A 21,411-nucleotide genomic window follows, 5' to 3' on the forward strand; every position below is an offset into this window, starting at 1 on the left:
GTGCAGAACGACAGGCGCAAGCGCTTCTCTGATTGGCTGAGTGCAACTGTGTCTCTCACTCCATGTGCACTTCCGAAATACGCGCACGGGAAACGGGCGTTGGCTGGGCGCATTAAAGGTTATCATAGTCGGAATATCCTATAATCCTTTTTACCTAAATTGGTTAATTATGTCCCAATGCATATTGGAAGAAAATTTTTCTCTGCCCTTGTAGATTCTGGAGCCACGCGCTCACTTATTAGTGAGTCACTCTTTAGGAATTTTTTTTTTATAAATTTACCCTGTTGTCTAGACATTTGTAAACGTTCCCAAAATAAACATTTGCATTGCTAATTGAGAAGTATTAGGACGCTCTAACGTTTCATTTGTTCTGCACTTGAAATTGTTGTTTTTTTGTGGAATTAGGTCTCTTCTTTTTGTCACATAGCCTCATTTTATTACTTGATTTCTTGGGAAGAGCTCGTTGCGTCTTGGATGTTGCTTGGCGTGAGTTTAAGTTTGGATTGGCCCCGGATGTGAAAGTGCTTCTCACTCACGGACGTGACAGTCCCATGTCGTGCTGGCTTGTGATGACGTTCAGCAGCCGGCAGATAGAATTAAGGCCACAGCCAAACTCGTCAAGTTCTTTCCGCATTTCATAACCAAAGGGATGAGGAAATGCGATATTCTACCATACCGCCATTTGAACTCTTCTAAAAAATACTTTTTTGAAAACTTAATCCGGAAACAAAACTACTGATCGGCCCTCAGATAATTCTTAAATGTTTTTGTACCGGCGTCGGAGACGCGTACTCGGCTACCTTACATCACTTACAAGACTTAGATAGTTTTTTCACGTTAACACTGTATGTCTCCCATGTGCACACTGCGAGCTAACCTGGAGGACTAATTAATCGCACCCGGAATTCGTTAACTTGATCCCGAAAAGTCGTAAATCACAAGTTTTTATCTAACCGTGGTAGAGTTTTTGTGGACGGAGGGGGGTGAAACCGCTCTTATCTAGCCGGGACAAACTGACAAGGGGTGAGGGGCGCCAGGAGTGTGCTCGCAACCCCATCCCCCCTCACTCTTCACCCACCCAGGCTCTGAAATAAAAACAAAACACTGTTCCCTTGCTCGTACGGGGCGGGTAATGTTAACAGGAGTCTGTGAACCGCGCTATCTTCTTGATCTTTAGCGCGCGCGTGGGTGCGAAGGAGTTTCCTCCCCGTCTCTCGCTCTCACTCTCTTTCTCACTTTCTCTTTCTCATTGGCGCGAACAGGAAATATGCTCGCTACCGAGGTAAGGAAGAGCACAGCCAGTTTCAGTATAACTCCGCCAGGCGCGCGAAAAGCATCGTCACGAGCCTTGTGAGCTTTAGACAAGCTTCGAGCGAGGCGAGACTCTTGCGTTATTAGAGATCTAAACCAATGTTGCAAAACACTCTAAATTTTATTTTAAAAAATGCCATTAACTAAATTATTCCAATTTTAGCTGCCACCAATTTCAAACACAGAACTTTTAATGAGGCGCGAAATTTGATGGATATGCTGCCAACGTACTAATATGCGAAGAAGTTTTTTTTATTCCGTGCTTACAGTTATTTTTTGAAGTGAACTTCTTTACAACCGGTACGGCAAGTTGAAACGATGACGTATATATATTCGTAAAAAGTGGGTAGGTAATGAAAAGTTTAGGAAACAAAAATTGTGCTTACTTAAATAATTTAATTATTGCACGCTTGCATAAATTTATACTTTAACACTTACATATATTCACGAACTTGCATACTTACACACTCGCATATGCGCGCACTTGCATACTAGTTCACTTGCATACATACACACTTACATACTCGCTATTTCCACACTTGTGATATTGCATACTAGCGCACTAGTGTACTTGCGCATTATCACACTTACTCTCTTGCGTACTTGGTCACTCGCATAATTACACACATAGTTATGTATATATTCTTTTACCTCTGTATGTGAAGTTTTACTTCTAACGCGCGTGGCGGCCACGTATTCGTGTTGTGTTTTGTTGTGTTTAATGGTTGATATTAAAAAGTGGTTTTCAGCCTGCATGAATTGTATACTGATAAGGCGTTAGGTATATTTCTTGTGAGAGAACTGGAGCCCAGAGCCGTTTGGAAAAACAGTGATATTCACTTACCATGTGGCGGCTGTATTTTTACATGTTTTCGAATGCATTGATAGCGATTATTTAGGGATGGACGATTTTTCGTTTATAACCGTAGATATTTTTTAAAAAAAGTTTTTGATGACGTATTAAGTTTCAATTTTTTTTTGGAGAACAGAAATCACAATCGTTGATCTCAACAGGTAAATAAATCTGGTACAGATGTATGTAAGTAAACGATTGCCACATTGGCTAATGAGAGTAAACAAACAAATGGAGAAACAAATTGGCTTCGCTTTTTAACGTACATTTAGTTCATTTAGTGCAGTTGTAATTGTGTATCCTGAGGTTTAGAAAAAACTGTGGAAACCATTTGTCAAAATGTTTGCAGACGGACACGAAAATCAAATATAAGTTTCTGACTTTAAGTAACAAGAAAGTGTGCTGTTTTGTAAACCTTATAATAAAATGTTAATAACTTTTCTTCATACTAGTCTACTGTATGAAATACCAAACTATTTATGTTATGCCATTAATATAATAGAAAATAAGTAGTTGTTGTTTCAGATGAAAAAGTATTCTATCCGTGTACTCTATAGCGTTGTATCATGAAATTTACTGATATTCTTGTAACGTTATAAATTCATATTTTAGCAACTAGTTAAAGAATTTGTTTCTAGTAGCACATCGAAAACCGGTGAGAGTTTACACCCATTTACGATATGTGCTGTTCACGAAAACTCCCTTAAAGAGTCCTTTAGCCTAGAGGTTCCTAGAAGTTAATTGAAAAATGCACCTTAAAGAATGTCAGCAATCTCTGTTGATCTTCCGAGTAGTTGTAAAGATTCTCACAGAATCGCCAATGCATCCGTTCGTGGAATAACGACCAGCTTCCGTCTATTGTGGAGCTTTCTTTTATAAAAATGAAGTGATAGTCTGTTGCTTAGCCAGCCAACTGCTGTATATGGCTTTTAAGGTTTATTTTTTACAGCGAAGTGATTATTTTAACCGAGTAAAATTGACAATTGCTTGAAAATAGAGTGTAAATAATTACAAACTCAAAATTCTGAACACCGATAAAGAATTTATTTGTTGATAAACCAGGTTGTGTTAACGTTGGAAGATTTTGTATATCCTTTACCGACTAGCAGTTTCAAACTAGAATTAAATGATCCATATTTTTAAAGCTGCATCAGTACGGGACACGTCCTTACCATTTGGAACAGCAATACGCTTTAAGTGGATGTCCCGTCGTTCAAACCTTAATACGCGTAACCCCAGTATAAAAAATTCTAACTTTAAATTTTCTTGCGTGTTTTTTTATATATATTTAACGACTAAAAATATTTTTCAAAGCTAAAAAGATTTGTGTATTCTTGTTTCGCAAATTCTCAGGTCAATGCGTACAAACACCTGCTGGAAATTTAGCCACGGCTGCGTTCACGAGGTTGCCCCCCGGGGTTGTTGTTAATTCACCCCGTATTCCTTAAAGTGCAGACATCTCGTATTTCAGTCCCTTACATCGTCAAGAAACGGAGATAAGCCCATCAGCATTGTAATTGGGTTCGACGAGGCGGAAGAAGCCTGAAACAACGGTAGCAAGGAGGGTGGATGTTAGTTTACTTTACTTTCTTCTTCTTCTTCTCCGTCTCCTCCTCCCCGGGCGTGGGAAAAAGGATTACTGCTCTAACTCGGGCTAATTTCACGGTGCAGCGAACCTGTTGTAGGCGGCGCGTTTGACGGCGCCTGGAGAGGAAAGGCAAAGGAGCCAGGGTCGCGGGCAAAAATTGCCTCGCTCTCTTCGCTGGAACTTAGCGCATTGTTTCGAGAATTAGACCCGTGCAAACACAGGGACAGCTTCGCGCAACAGGGGCTGCAAGGAAAAGTACATTTCAAAAATAATATATGAGTGAGTCTTTCAGTAGGCCAGCGGTTCCCAATTTTTTTCGCCCAGGGAACCCTATGATCGACTCTTCTTTTCGCGGAACTCCAACTCCTTCAAAGAAAAATATTTGACGATAATTGAGCCTGATTTATATGGCATACGTCCTGACTCACGGAACCCGTGTGACACCTTTTGGGAACTGCTGCAGTAGGCTACACTCCAGAGATGTGTAACATCTAACCTCTGTAACGATCATATTCGTGTGTTCTCATTTTGCGAATACATTTGTAACACAAAACTTGGACACGAAAATTAACGTAGAATTCTTTAAAACAATGCCGAGCGTGATAAATATATACGCAAATTGTGTTTTCAACTACATTTCTTGACGCGAATCACACGTTTCCGCACCCGCCACTAGAATTCGTTGTCGGAGCAGCTACGTCGATTATCTAATCATTCGATTTGTAGAGCGAAATTTAAAACTATGAAATGAAACGGCTCCAATTGAAGCGAGAAAAAAAAAACCTTGAAAAAATACTAAACCCTGATTTGGAACTGATTTTCGACAAGTAATTTTATTAAAATACTGCTCATTTCGTTAAAATTTAGTAAACAGTTAACACTTTAAAGTTTCCCTTTGGCTTTGTGATCTTTGGCGCGCGCCATCCACTACAGATTGCAGCACCGTTCCATCCACTGAATTACTTCTACTAAATGCCGTATACCGAGAGCTAAGATGTTACACATCAAAACCATTTGCATTGTTTGTTCTTCTCAATGAAACATTTTTCAGCCATATTTAGTAGATTCACACGTTATTGTTTTAAAGGCTAACTCTTTAGATCCTTGGCACAGAGTGTCCCTCTAGACCTTGAACGTTAAGACTTCGTGTTGAAAAGGTTGAAAACGTAGTGTTTGGCACCAAATATCCAGTTGGTTTTAAAGTTGTTCATGACAACTTGATAGTCTAACATAAAGTTCGTAACATATAGTTTTCTTTGCTATAAAGAAAATCTTTCTGCGGTGCGCCATCACATCACAAGTGTTAACTTAAACACAGCCTTGTGTTCGTCCAGTCTAGCTGACAGCAGAGGGAGATTGTTTCAATTGGTGGCTTTCAAAATCGGGGGTTTCTGATCATTCGCATTAGCGTAAGAACTGACATAACCGTAAAATAATTTTTCACTAAAAGAATTTCAATGTTTCGATTGATCAACGGATATGACCCATTTGAAGAGATACTTTATCCATTGGTACTGCAGAAGCATTCAACGAATTAAAAGATAATAATCTAAGCAAGGCTTTTAAAACTGTTCAGCTAGCAACCGTGAATCAACTATGTATAAATATATAAAGAAAAAAGGTGTCAAAACAGGTTGTTTTTAAATTCACGTTTCACCAGTTGAGTTCCGAGCATACATGTAAAGAGACTTGTTCTTAACTTGTTGCATTCTATCACCACTTAACATATGTCCTACGAATTTCGAAACAATATACATATGAAAAACATAGAGAGAATTACATAGAATTAGCCAACTGGGCAGTCTCAAATAAACGTACAAGAATTAAAAGAACGGGTAATCAAACGGGCTAACAACGAGTATGAATTTGTAAAAACCTCATTCTAGAACGAATCAATCAAAAGTAAAGATGAAAATAGATCGAGTGCATAATAATATCGGTGATACGAATACGCAAAACAACATATGTGATCACAATAGACCTCTCACAAGGGAACACTGACGTTTCAGAAGCTGATGTGTTCCCATCTTCAGGCTCCCGAGTAAAGTATTCGAGTTAAGAGTGTTTCCACCTCTTAAAGCTTAAGTTTGATCTTTAATCCATTTTAATCCCAATTATGTATGTTGTTATATCTTTAAAAATACAATAGAAACTGTTTTGCATGTACCATCTAGTTGTAGATCATCAGCAAATGAACATCTGAGTTGAAATAGTGATCATGAAGCAACATAGGTTAGTCATGATTAAATGCCTGGCTTGGTACAAATAGCGCGTTATTTGTAGTATATAACTGGCGACAACCGTATCAACAAAGATGGAAAGAAAAAAGAAAAATTCTGTACTTTTACGAAAGATTCCTTTGGAAACCAGTTGCCAAGAACTGGTTTGTAATACTACACGAAAGATATTGAAAATTTGTAAAACACATCGCTATGGTTATTTCTTCATATATGAAATACTTTTTTCTAGTTAATACTGGGAGTATTTATCACGAAAATTGGCGCATGGTTTTATATTTGGATTGATATTTCATATAAGCATACATTATTTTACCATGGAAAATAATAGAGTTTTCAAAAATTTATTTTATTTTGTTTTACGGTGCTATTTATATGCGCAGTTTATACTGGAAAGCTATTCATAGAACGTTTTACTAATAACTTTAAATAATGGAAGTACTGGGACAACACATAGCATAATTGCCCGTGTAAGGATCCCAACCCAGTCTACCACAAACACTACGTTGCAGTGATACAGTTGTTTTCATGTAAATGTACAAATGTACAAATATATGTGGTTTTACTTGAATATTTGTGTTCCATTTAAAAAGCACTGTGTGAATGAGGACTCGACGTCTCGTTGGAATCGGGGTCATTAGAAACAATGATGAAAAGACGAGATTATAACAGAGCATTGACGGATTTCATGGGTGAGGGAAACGATAGCTGCCCCAGAAAACCCACCATCTTGGAATTTATGTTTACGCTAAATTTCAATTTAGAATTAGCTATCCGAATTTCTTGCATATCATGTCGTAGGGCTAAATAATATCCTCCCAAGCTAACAGTTTAAAATCTGGAACGTGACATTATAAAATTAAATTTTTACGTATTTAACGGCGGCAGCTTCAACTGCTATAATTCTTAACACCGGTACACAAAATACAATATCAAAAAGTTCCCGAAGCTAGATTATACGCCATGTGAAGCCAAAAAAAAATAATAATAATATGGAAAGTGGTCTAAAAGTTTTGGCTCAATACAAAAAAGAAAGTGTCGGGGCCCAGGGAGTCCTCAAATTCGCTGACGGCGATCAGGCCCGAACATATCCGAAGCTCGCCGCTCGTTCGTGCAACTTCGCGGTCGTAATAATAAAATCACAATTTTGCGATGATTTATGTTTCACTATTTTAGAGGGTTTTTTTAATGTCACTGACATAACCCAACCAAACTCTCATTATTAGATAACGATCATTTAGACCGTGCGGAAACCTACCCACATGGAAATAATTTTCGTGAGAAATATATTCATGTAACATACCTAACACACATATTAATTTTACAACAGCAATAGATACACTATGTACCCAAAGATGCACGAACTAGCACATGCAAAATCCAGCTAAGGGCTTTTACTGTGAACGTAACAGGCTAGTTCTCTAGTTTCGTCTCATTTTGAACCAAAATATATTTACTAAGTTAAAAAGTTAAAAAGTCACAAGTTTAAAAAAAAACACGATCGTTTGCATGACCTTCGACGCCTCGAAAAATAGCATCTGGTGAAATGAATCGTGACCAAACCAGAGATACGAAAAAGCTACCGGAATGAATACACAAGGTAATCCCTCAATTAAAGGTAACAAGAAAACTAAGCAACCATTCGCTGGCAATGCACGCGCCCTTGTGTTGCATGGTTAAAAACCCGCATGGTAGAGTGTATAGGCTTCGGCATGAGACACACTTAGGTCCTCACCTAACCAGGACCCTCCCCTTACACACTTAGAATAATTTAGGCTAGGAAAAAAAAATCACTCGCTGGCAGGTGTGCGTCTCTGCTCTATGTGACACTCTTGCCCGCGCATAACCCCAGCGGACCTCTGCCTGAGCCCATCACTGGGTCTCTGAAACACGCTCTCTCGTTGGGTGATCAGTCATTTTGTAGCCTTTCCCCTCCCGCTCGCTGTGCACTCAAACTGATTCTGCTGGTCAGGTGTCACTCCAAACCAACGTTTTACAAGCCGATCAGGGCTGCGAAGCCCGTCCGAGTAACGAACATGATGTACGTAGCTGTGAATATAAACCTCGCTAAGTACCAAAACAAACTGCAAGATTGTGAAAAAAAAAATATTTATATTTGTACTAGGTAATAACTCTCTGCTTCGCTCGTGCAATTTTAGGGTATTGCTGATATTTTTGTCATTGTAAGGAAAATATATGATTAATTCCAAACGTTTTTACCAATGAAATAACCACAAAAACTCAGGTGTATACAAGATTAAATTTATAGGAAAACCGATTAAGACTGATATTTTATAAAGTGGTGATGCGTAAGTCTTTTTGATTTTTAAAGCGGATAAAGTACCCGTTTTTATAACTCCCGTTTAAGTGTATTCAAGAATATATTTTACCTTTAAGAAATCACACTTATGCTACCACCTTATCATTTCATGAGGTAACTTATTTAACAAATTTTGAAACACAAGCCTTTATCAATTTTATAATAATTAATAATATTAATGTCGTTTACACTTACTCTTTCATTTATTTTGGATAAGATGTGGTCAGAATAATTATAATATTTTCACTTTATTGCAGATACATTATTTTAAGAGTTTTGAAAAAATTGCATATTTATTTTAAATGTACTATAGAGGTATTATATTTATTATCTTACCTATTAGTTAATTAATAGTTATTATAAGTATTAAAGAAATTAATTTCCCAAATTCTGTGAAAATCCAGAACTACAGATTTAGTAAACATAGTGTTATCCATCAACAAAATTATATCCTAACTCAACCTGTGTTTACTAACACGGGATTAGACACAAAATACTTAAAATAAATTTACACTTATATTCAATTTAATTTTACTTGTCAAAACTGATTTAGGAAATATCATAATTTATTTATATTTTTTAAGTAATAATAAATAAATACCATTATATTATGCTTAAAAGATAACCGGAGTATCGCAGAACTTTTTGAATATTGCATTTAGACATTTTTTGTATCTTAAGTCAGTCTGATCGTTTGGTCTATGGTCAGGATATTTGATTGGTAAATAAAATGTCAATCGGTGTCAAAAATTTTCTGTTTGCAGTGGCACACTGTCATTCTTGCCAGACGGAGATGGCGCTGCGCTCAATAGGGAAGCAAGGATTGCGCTGTAAGTTCATTTCAATTTTTTTTCATTCAATTTGTTCCTACTATCCTATACAACTTCAAACACTCCGGGATAGAAAACACGTCAATAATTTCACAATATGCATATACACACGTGCATTAGTATTTGCATAAAATAAAGTTTATAAAAACACGCTCTACCTTCTTAAAATGCTATGCGGAGTTCATTTCTTGAAACACTTCAGTACATAATAAAGGTGTTAAATAAGAGCCTCGATCTCCTGAGCAAACATACGGCGTGCAGAGATTTAAAAAAAAAAATCCATTTGAAAATTTCTGAAGATATTCAAGTTGAGTCTGTTTAAGAAAAGCGTTTAAAGATATGCTGAGGGCGGATGAGTACATAGTTGTTTCCAGATTTCATTTTTAAACAGTGTTTTTAGGAGCGTGAAAATGGGTAAAAACGCGTTTTCAGAGTACTATTTAAGCTTGAAAATCCCGTTAGAAATACTTGAAAGCACTCAAGGGACTTGCATTACACCTTTATCTCCCTTTCTCAACCTTATAATGTTATGAATAGCGCTCAGATATCATAGTTTCCCCATCCACGACAAGTAGAGTGCGCGCTAGTTCACAGCCTTGCGCTTAGAGGCGACACCGCGCTAGAAACACCTGCGAACGTTACACTTATAATCCCGCCTCACAAACACAAATAAACCACTTGCTAGGCGGATCCCTTTAAGTTCTAGTCACGTCTATTGATAAGGAAAATACGTTTCGTAAGCATATTACAAGATATATCAATGTGTGTGTGTCGATTTCAGCAATGCTGGTCACGAATTCCTATCATTCAGCCTTCATCCGTGACCCTTAAAGGTTAGCAACCACTGAAAAATTAAAAACTGAGTGATAGCTACTTCATTCAAAATGAATGGTAAAAAAAAGTCTCAGTGACACCGTTATAGAGATATGCTTTTTTTTTCTGTCCCCTAAACTCTGCGAAGCACGCCGTGGACCGTGATGAAGATAAGTACGATTTGACTGATTCAAATGAAACGACAGCTGACAGGGTAGGGTCACAACGCGAGAGGAAGTGGGGGGGGGGGGGGGGGGCTCGAAGGGTAGAACCTCTCTGATGCTGCATTCAAATAGGGGGGATAGGGAGGGGGAGTTAAGGTAGGGGAAGCACGAACGTGCATGACAAACAATGGGATTTACATGTCGTTTAATTTTTGTGACGTGCGCCCCGGGGATAGGGAGGGGGAAGGTTATTTTTCTGTGTACACTGAAGGGGGAGGGTAGTATATGGGGGTTGGACGGGATGAAGGAGGGAAGAGGAGGGGGTGGAAAAACGTTGTTACGAAAGATCAAAAAGAATACACAACATCGCGCAGGTGCCATCACAGGGAAAGGCTTGTGCCCCAAGGGCAACGCTGCAAAAATGGCGAACCTTTCATCTGCGATCACGCAAAAATTTCTCCCCCTCCTCCCCCCTAGCCCATCGAACTATAACCCGGTTCGCTTTCATCCGCATGCCGCTGTAGGGACCTAAGGGTCAATTCTGCTGAGAGGTGTCATATTTGCAGTAGCTGTGACCCGCGGTGCGTGTGCTTGTGTGTACGTGCGTGCGTATGTCCGCGTATGTCGTTTAGCTGTCCGGCCTTCGTCCGACCCATGTCGCCTGTGTCCCACTGCGCATTGTCTGTGAAACATGTTTCCCCCCCCCCCCCTTTTTCAATTTTTTGAAATACAAACTTCAATTTAAAAGTGTGAATGTTCTCCACCTTCTATTTCAGTTCGTTTTAGCGCGACTTTCTCGATTTCAAATACATAGGCCTTCCCGAAAAGTTTGCAATGTATTAGTGCGTAAAATATAGCCATATATACACATGTATGTATCAATAGTTTAGTGCGAAAACTATGCAAATAAATGTTATAGGCCTATCTTGTGATATAAAAAGTACGAGATATCGTGCTGTTTGCTTAAATATTTTACGAACACTGTTGTGCCGAAACGACAAAGTTGTCTCGTACAAATCGTTTTTATTTATATCAATATTGACAGCTAAAATTTGTTTATATAATTTTTATTAAGTCATTATTATGTTCTAGATGGTATACGTGTCTATGACAATACAGACTATATTCCTACACGTAGTTCTGCAACAGTTCAATTGTCTAGACCCCCTGGGAGGGAATTATAAATGTTATTATCCTAACAATGCAATCTGTAATACAGAGGATTGCACCGATTGTATTTTAAATTGATAATTTTTGAGATATTTACAGTTTAATTTTTATGTTTTGAGTTCTGTTCTGCTACGGCTGGTCATGTTTGTCAGCGTACCAGCCAGCCAATGAGAGGACAGAATTTTGAAACAATTTTAATTGAGATTAGCTTAAATTAAGAGTAGTAAATTTTAGTGACACCATCGTACGATAACATGTAAACGTTTGTACCAGAAACTATTCCGTGTTTTAGTTTAGCAATTTTGTAGTATCCTTTCGCACAAGGGCGGATAAAAACGTTTAACTACCATGGCTAAATAAATTAATTGTTTAAGGCAATTTATTACTGAATTGTAAGTATGAATTGCCCTTAAAGAAATAAGATTAAGCAGTAAGTCTGTATCTGCGACCATTTTATATGGTTATATTTATGAACAGAAATGACGCCAACTTTATAAAGTTGGATAAACGTAACTGAATTGGCATTTAAGTATAGTTATGAATCGACTGCTTATGAATGTATTGTGTAGCAATATTATTTCAAAATTAAAAATATCATTAAAAGTTATAACACAGAAATTCAGGATACTCGTGACCTCAGTGGTCACAGAGATTTGGTTCTCTGGCTGCGCTAGTCAGTCGGACGTATAGAACCATAACAAACTTAAAAATATATTTTGTGTATTTTGTAGGTTTCGCTGTCAATACAGTGTATGTTATTAACAGAGAACAACTGGTAAATCTTAATTTAATTCATTTCTAAAGACTTTTGTTTATACTCTCTGCCTGCCTTAACTCTCGTTTATTTATCCAGAGTTATAATACTGTAGTAGGGCCTACAGGATAGGGTAAATATTAAATGTATTTTATAACAGGTTAAAATTATTTGATTATATGTAAATTCACTGTTTTAATTATGTACAAAGAAATTTCACATTAACTCAATAAAGGTGTAAAAAAATAACTAAGTGGGGCCTACTATCACATTATAGTAATGATCTATACGTATAAATTTTTGTGTATCTAACTTTGGTGACAAATTTGTAGGCAGCACTACTACATATTTTGACACATTTACACAAACATAATAAGTGTAAGTGTGGAGACGGTGCCATACATAAATTGCAAAATGATAACACTACACTTCTACACAGTGCCAAAATAAACTTGAAGGGAAAAGTACATATCACCGAAAAAAATTGCAAAAATACTGCTAATGTATCAGTATTTCAATGCGTAAAATATAGACAGTGTAAAAAAAAAAGATTTATCTCGTAATTCAAAGAGAACTAGGGTTCTTTTCGTTAGTTTAAAAATTTTACGTACATTATGTAGAAATAAACTTTAGAAGAAAAAAATGAAGTTAACATTGCTGACAAAAACATTTACCTACTCTTACTGCCGTCGTGGTAAATATCTGAATTTTTAACGTGGCTGAAACATTTATCTATGTATCAACAGCAATGTTAATATAATATATATATTTTTTAAATTTTAATAAAAATTTAAAGTGTTTGTTTAGATATTGAAGTGTTACTGAAAATATAGAACTGAAGATTTTTTATTTATCTGGGCATAGCATTGTTCTGTTTTCTTCCACAAGACGGTGCCACTTTAGTTAACAGAGTCCGACTAGTGCTGCGCTCTGCAGCTAACCGCGGGAGTCGGTGCATTAAGGGGCCCGCCTCGTCAGAGGTGAGGCGGGATGATAGCGCGACGCTCGCTGGTGCTTCCAGCGCGGTATAGCCTCTAAGCGCAAGGCTCTGAACTGGCGCGCAGTCTTCTCGTCGTCACATGATAATTATAAAAATTTGAGTTGTGACTGTAACATTATATGGCCGAGAAATGAAGATAAAGGTGTAATGCAAGTCCCTTATGTGCTTTCAAGAATCTGTACCGATTGTTTTAAGCCTAAAAATTACTCTGAAAACATGCATTTTCGCCATTTTTACTCTTCTAAAAATACAGTTTAAAAACTTAATCTGAAATCTAAAGTACTTTTCGGCCCTCAGCGAACTCTGAAATGCTTTTCGTGAGACAGTGTGCAGAAAACGTCCATGCGATTTGAAAACTGCTCAAGATTTCCGAGTGGTGGCTTTTTACTAAAAGCTATTACGAATGTACTGAAGGCGGATGGGTAGTTTGGTTTCCAGATTTCGTTTTTAAGAATAACGAAAATGGCTAAAACGCATGTTTGCAGAATAATTTCCATACTTGAAACACCCGGTACCGATTACTCAAAGCACTCTTCATTTCTCTGCCATATATTAATATTGTTACGACCTATGTGGGGAGAACTGGGTTCGTAAGGGATAGCCCAATTAAGCTTTCCAATTACCATTTTATTAATTACTAGTATTTACAGTACTTATAAATAATTGCACTTAATTTATTTTAAATGTACTATAGACGTTATTACATTTTATTATCTTACCTATTAGTTGATTAGTAGTTATCTGAAAGTTCTTCATCGATTGCTTTGAAATTTTGACACAACGTTGCATTCGAATACATGCGAGTTTTTTTATACCTACCTATGTCACACCTGTGACAGGTAAAAAGATAAAATAAATATAGATATTCGTCTTCTATTTTGTAAAAAATTAAAATAAGAAAGTATAAAAATAGAGAGATAGAGATATATAGTAGTATAGAGATTTAGAGAGGGAGATATAGATATATATAGATATATTCTCTCGTCTGTGAAAAGAAGGCTTGCCAACGTAAGTATTCGGGTCTGTGCAATATAGAATGTACATCATAGGCTTCCCATTGTAGCTCGCGGCGGCTAGATAAATAAAGGAGATACTAACAGTTAAGTTCTTAAATTCATCAAAAGTGTAAATATATATTATTATTCTGGCCTCTTCTTCTGTGGCTTGTACGGCCCCACGTGGTAGCCACTTCTGTGAATATAGCCTCTTCTTCGTCTTCTTCCTCTTTACTTCTTTTTGTGTGTTGCTCCTACACTGCTACCACCTCGATAAATCAATTACATAAATTACTTACAAAGTGTAGAGGTTGCATTTATGTTATCTGAGGGTGATAACTTATATTTTTAGTCACAATTAATAAAAATAGGTGCCATGTTCCTATTATTATTATTCATGAAATAAACTTTAAAGGAACAAATAAGTATATATACAAACCAGGTACCTAAGAAATGTCATGATTGTAGTGTTTCAACAATTATTATATAGAATCATACAATAGTATTCAACAACAAAAAAAAAGGATTTTACTAGGGTTGTTAAATTTAATCACCAGGTGACAAAATACTTCCAACAACATAACACATATACCATCAAATTACATCCTTCCATAAAACCTTTTCGTATATAAAATATTACCTAATTATGTTGAACCAAACCTTACTCAAACAGTTACTTGTAATAAAAATAACCTATTAACATAGCTATAATATAGTCAGCTTTAAAATTGGATGAGTTTAATGTTTTCTTGCTGGAATATAATCATGACTGCAAACTTCCATGGTACTCGACAGTTTGAACGAAAAATCATGTAACAGTTTATATTTACCTAAACTAGCTTCAATCGGTCACACTGAGATTCTCACCCCTACCTCTGGGTTTTGTCGACAAAGTATAATTTTTTGTATATTTCAACATTATCAGTTTAGTCTGTGTCAAGTAATAATACGTTACAATGCTCGGAAATATTCATGTATTTTAGGCTTACCTGAAATCTTCTTTTACGTAATCAAGCCTGAGGCCTTACAAATCCTGTAAATGGCCTAACCAAGCCAAAATCAAACCTGATTGATACAAATTATATTTCCACTCGTAGCCAAAAGCCACAGGATTATCCTCAATTACCAATCTTGATGAATTAAGGCCATTTCCTGACGTTAAAACCCTTTTTAGTAGACATCAATCCTCGATCAGGCCATACTTAAAAAATGGCTTCCAAAGACTTTTTCTCTTCTCCTCTAGCTTTCCTGCACTCCATACAAAATTCATTTATCTAATTGTTACAAAATATAAACATTCATTTTTAGCCTAAATCAAACTTATTACAATATGGCCGAAATTAAATAGCATTAAAGGATACTCAGTATAACGATGAAAAATACGTTAACACATAACCAAAATATTGCAAACTGACTAATTTTAAATATAAAAATTCTGTAAATACCTGCCCTCCACATTAACATTCAAAACAAAACTATTTGTTAATATTGTGCACAGAAAGAAAATTAAATTAACATATAGCCAACATGAACAAAAATAAACTTCAGAGTCCAAAGAGTAATAAATAATTGTCCATGGATGTAACACAAGAATAAAAATCTGAAACACTAATAATTACATAAATTAAATATTGTTTTGAGGCAATACTCTGTACGTGGCTACGCGTACAATAGATAACATTGCCTTGAATTACAAACGTGCTATCATTTTTGAATGCGTGTGAATATTTATTTCTTAACACATAGGCTACTTACTAATACGTTTTTAGCAATTTACATTGATTGTGTATCATTTCTCTATGTCGGTCTGGCACCTTCTCCTTGGAATAAACTTTTTTTTTATTTACTAACAGTTTAGTTATTAAATTCGTCAATAGATAGCATTGTCTTGAATTACAAACGTGCTATCGTTTTTGAATGCGTGTGAATGCTTTTTATCCTTTTAATACATAGGTTATTTACTTACGGGAAGCCTTCTTTTCACAGACGAGAGAGCCAAACGCCCGATCATGCATCTTCGGGGGTTTTTTTTTCATTGTAAATAAATATGGCGGCGTTGATAAAAGGAAAGACCATAAACAAGGCAACGGTATTTATTTGTACGCCGCCATATTTTTCGTTTGCTGTGTGTCCGTGAATGTTTATTTTGGACAACTCATGATAACTAATGGTCAATAAGGTTAGGTTAGCTACATTATAAATACTTTAAAACATTGTGGACGGTTGATTTGGTTAGGATAGCTACATTAAAGATACTGTGAAATCATGTAAACAGTTTCCTAGCGCTGGATAGCTACATATTAAAAAGTTATTTGCTGAGCAACCATAAAATGGTTTTACAGTATTTTTAATGTAGCTATACTTACCTAATATAACCAACCATCCACAATGTTTTAAAGTATTTATAATGTAGCTAACCTATCCTAATCGACCGCAAAATGTAATGCCACACCGGTTTATACAATGAGATAGAACGGCGTATGACGTGTGTAAGCTAAATCCCAAATAAAACACCTGTTGTGGTACGGGAAAAAAAAGCTAGCATGAACTTCGGGGAACTTCGGGTGTGACTCTCTCGTCTGTGAAATGAAGGCTTCCCTTTACTTACTAATACGTTTTTCCAATGAACATTGATTGTGTGTCATTCTTCTATGTCGGCCTGGCACCTTCTTCTTGGAACAAACAAATATTTTTTGTTGTGTTTATTTAGATATTATAATAGTATTTTTGGTTAGTTTAAGAATAACGGTTAGTTTGGTTAGATACTGTGCCAAATACTGTGACCAATAAAAGCAACAAAGAACAATCTCCGTCAGAGGATTATACAACCGGCTGAGGAGATATAAGTTATAATCATGAATATGTTTTTAAAAAAAAAAGTGTCAAAGAACATTTCGCCCCTAAAGGTAGGAGGCTCCTGAAATTGGTTAGCTCCTGTCTATTATAAATTAGTTGATAGTTTAGTTGTGTGCTTTTGTAATTAAATTATTTTAAAGTTAGTTAAATTTTCTGTGCTCACAGGTTTAAGTACTTTGTTCTTAGTTTAGTTATAATTTGTGTGATTTGTTTATTATTTGGTAGTTTTTTGAAATAACCTTCACTCGGCTCCTTTATCTTTAAAAGAATCGATAAATACGGACTTGATTTAGATTTATTGGTTTGCTGTTTTGTTTTAGTTGTCGTAGTCTTTTTAAATGCCCCGAAAAAGCAAATATAATCTTTCGCAGAGGAGTAATAAAGCTCGGGCTATGAAAGTAGCTAGAGTTCGAGGGACGACTCCTCAAGCGGAGCTTAGAAGAATTGAGCAAGTGGAGCGACAGGCTACTTCTAGATCAGCTGAAACGCCAGAGCAGTCAGAAATGAGGCGAATACAGCACGCCAAGTATTTGGCAAATCAACGTGTTGCTGAAACTCCGGAGCAAACCCAACAACGGCGACTACAGCACGCCGAGTATTTGGCAACTCAACGTACTGCTGAAACGCCGGAGCAGTCACAACTGAGACGGCTACAGAATGCACAATATTTGGTATCGCTACGTGCTAATGAATCTATTGAAGATGCAAAAAATCTTTGACGAGCCATTGCTGACCGGATGGCACAGCGACGGCAAACGTATGCAAGAAACACGTGGTCCGTATTTGATAAAGCAGCGTTTGAGTATGATTCAACTCAACTGTATGATTAAACTGGCCTATGCCAGACATCCCACTAATATTATAAATGTGAAAGTTTGGATGGATGGATGGATGGATGGATGGATGGATGGATGGATGGATGGATGGATGGATGGATGGATGGATGGATGGATGGATGGATGTTTGTAACTCAATCACGCCAGAACGGCTGAACGGATCTGGATGAAATTTGGCCTACAGCGAGCTCATAACCTGGATTAACACATAGACCACATATTAATATGAAATTCCATCCCTAATGGAGTGAAAAAGATAATTTAATTTTATAACAGAAAAAATCATAGGTCATAGACATACAAATATTGAGTGAGTGTCATTTCTCTATGTCTGCCACACGATCATACACATATTAAGGTCTGGCAAATTCATATTTTTCTCCTTGGTGAGACCAGCCCGCTTAGTGGAGCTCACAGCGGCTAGCAAAATAAAGGCGCTAATAACAGTTTTGTTCTTAACTTCGTCAATAAATAGAGTTGCCTTGAATTTTAAACGCACCATCTTTTGATGCATTTGTCATGTCTTTAATTTTCGTTTGTTTGTGCCGTATGCGTTCCTATACCATTCATCCTATTGCGATGAAATTTTTATGAGTTATGCGCATGCCCGTGAAGGTTTCTGAGACGGTATAACTATTTTGCAATAGTTGGGCACGAATCGTTTCAAAAAATGTGTTTATTTCATTTTCTATAGCGGCACTTCAGTGCGCACGCATGACACAATTTATTCAAATATAAAAGAGAGACAGAGATAGAGTGATATATAGGCTATATATAGTGAGATAGAGAGAGACAGAGATAAGTTGAGATAGAGCAAGGTATAGAGAATGAAATTGGTTAGATAAAAAGATATGTAGATGTATAGAGTTATATAGAGATTTATATATATAGAAGAGATAGAGATAGTGGGAAGTATATATGCATATATGTAGATATAAAGAGATAAATAGAGATAGAGATACATAGGTATATATAGATGTAATAGAGATAAATATATATTTAGAGAGATGGATAGATGATTTGTATATGTGTAACTACTTCAAACATATTACAAAAGAAAACTGAATGAGGCATTGCAATGCATGCCGAGCATTAGCTAGATAATGGAATCTTTTCAATATTAGTAATCTCTTATTTTTCACCTTTTTTCTATAGTCCTTTATAGAGTCTAGATTACATACAGATCACCAATTTTTAGATATATACAGGTAAATAACTATACACTAGCAGAACAACGTCTGTCGGGATCTGAAAGTGATATAAATTCTTTTGCACACTTGACATTCAAACTAAGAAGACAATTACTAACTACATCTGATTTCGAAAAAGGTCCCCTTCACCCTGTGTTCAGCCCGGGCAACGCCGGGTACTGCAGCTAGTAAAACATACATTTAATATCATACTATATATATGCATTTGAAATATCCGATCGAATGCATGATATTCAAGCTTTAGTAATATTTAATAACTCCTAAGTAATATTATTCAGTTTTACCTCATCCATTAATTAAATGACTAAGTGGTTCTAACTGTTCCAGTTACAACAATTAGCGTGATAAAAAATTCTGTATTCGCTTCTAGGATTAAAAATTGGAATTCAATTTTCAAAATTACAAGTCCAAAACAACGAGAATTAATGGAAACTGTACATTCTTAATAAGAGTTTGAACAAGTGTATGATTTAATTTAATATGTGTCATAACCTTTTACATGAAAGCATAATATTTTTATTCTCAAAATAGATTTCCCTTCATCTGTTACGTGTTTTAAAATTATGTAAACATCAGATATGATCTAATAATGTTTTAAATAATTAGTCTAAATGAAAAAGTATTTTTTTTATAAATGAGAGCCATATTCGAAATTTAATAACAAAAATAACTGCACTTGTCCATAAATTATACCCGCTTTAAATATTACTGTGCGGCAGCTAATCCCTCATGCATTTATAAAGGCCAATTTATTCGTTTATCCTTCCCTCCAAACATTTTCATTCGTCTACCAATTGCATGGCTTTAGCACTGTTTTATCGTACGTATAACTATCATAATTATGTGTGGAATGTGGTTAAGCTGTCATTAGCAGAAACGAGAGTTTAATATAAAATATTTTTCAAGGAAACGTTTAATATTCTACTTCTAATATTCTCTAAAAACCTGATGTGTACTGCCGTATGTATATATATATATATATATATATATATATACATATATATATATATCTTGGTTATAAACTGAGTCAGTCTACTTGCCTACGGGATATACTATGAAATAATAACACATATTTTAGAATAAACGCCTCGTAATATGTCATGCATGCAAAAAAAAAGATTTCAAATAAACTTCCGCAAATTAAACTTGAAAGAAAAATTATGGGTCTAGTCAAGTATATGTTATGTTGATAAATAGAGAACTATGTTCTAGAACATCGTAAATTTTTAACTCAATTATTAAATTGCATAATAATGCGTTCTTTGAAAGATTCTTGCATTAGAGAAACACCGATTTCATAAAATGTATTTCATTTGTTACATTAAGTAACGGTCTCAGGGGCGTAGCCAAGGGGGGGTTTTAGGGTTCTAATGCCCCCCCCCCCCTTAAGCCAACATTTTTTTTCTTATCTGAAAGCAGGTTAGCTGAAAGCTTGGGTGTTACTGCTATCACCGGCCACTGCACTGGATGGGGAAGAGTAAGCGAGCCCTACCGATTCTCCTGCCCTTCCCCTACCCCTGTCGCCAGCAGAAGCTATAAGGTTGTGACGCCATGATGGGTCCCAAGTTTTCAAATATCTTACTATTGTATTTAACCAGCGCGGTAATTATAAGCAGGTGGTGACTGGGTAACTCTTCAAGCTAAAGCTAATTGTTTCCAGGAATATGCCAGTTCTGCCGAAACCCAACCATTTTTATTCCTTTTTTTTTTTTTTTTTGTATTGACGAGCTTCGAGAATGATTTATAATTTTGAGTGGACGTGGACAAGGCACTTGGATTGATTAAAATATATTTAATTAATTTCTTACTTCATCACTCAAACAATTATTTATTAAAAAATTAATAATATTTTTACCATTACAATATTTAAAGTTAAGTACCGATAACTGCTCAAATAGCACTATTTTACACCTTAAAATCCTCATTTTTCCGGGGGAGGACCCCCGGACCACCCACTTTAATAGGGGGGGGGGAACATTCTTCTTAACCCCCCCCCCCCCCCCATACACAAATCCTGGCTACGCTACTGAACGGTCTTACCCAGGATTGGCAAAAAAAAAAAAGGGGGGGTGGAGGGAAGCTGCTTGCAGGCTGGGCCGACAATTTTTTTTTTTCAAAAAAAAGCGTGATATAAAAGGCGAATGGAAAAAAAATTAATACAATATCTACTAATTGAATATTATATACTCTTATCATGTTTATTTTGGAACTTGGATATGTATACGATATAGGTAAAATTCAGTTTAGTTTCTATGCTTTACCAAATAATGTTTCAATAATGTATTTTAACAATGATATACTATTAAAGCTACGTATTATTTATCCAATGAACCTTAAAAGCTATATTATTTTTATGAATATATGGTACGTGAAATAAAACGTTAACTTAAACACTAATTAAAAAATAATAATTTAAAATTTTACATATGATTCACACGGATGAAAAACTAATTACTTTATTGATGTTGGGAAG

The sequence above is a fragment of the Bacillus rossius genome, chromosome 3 (genome assembly GCF_032445375.1).
Source record: "Bacillus rossius redtenbacheri isolate Brsri chromosome 3, Brsri_v3, whole genome shotgun sequence".
Lineage (NCBI taxonomy): Eukaryota > Metazoa > Arthropoda > Insecta > Phasmatodea > Bacillidae > Bacillus > Bacillus rossius.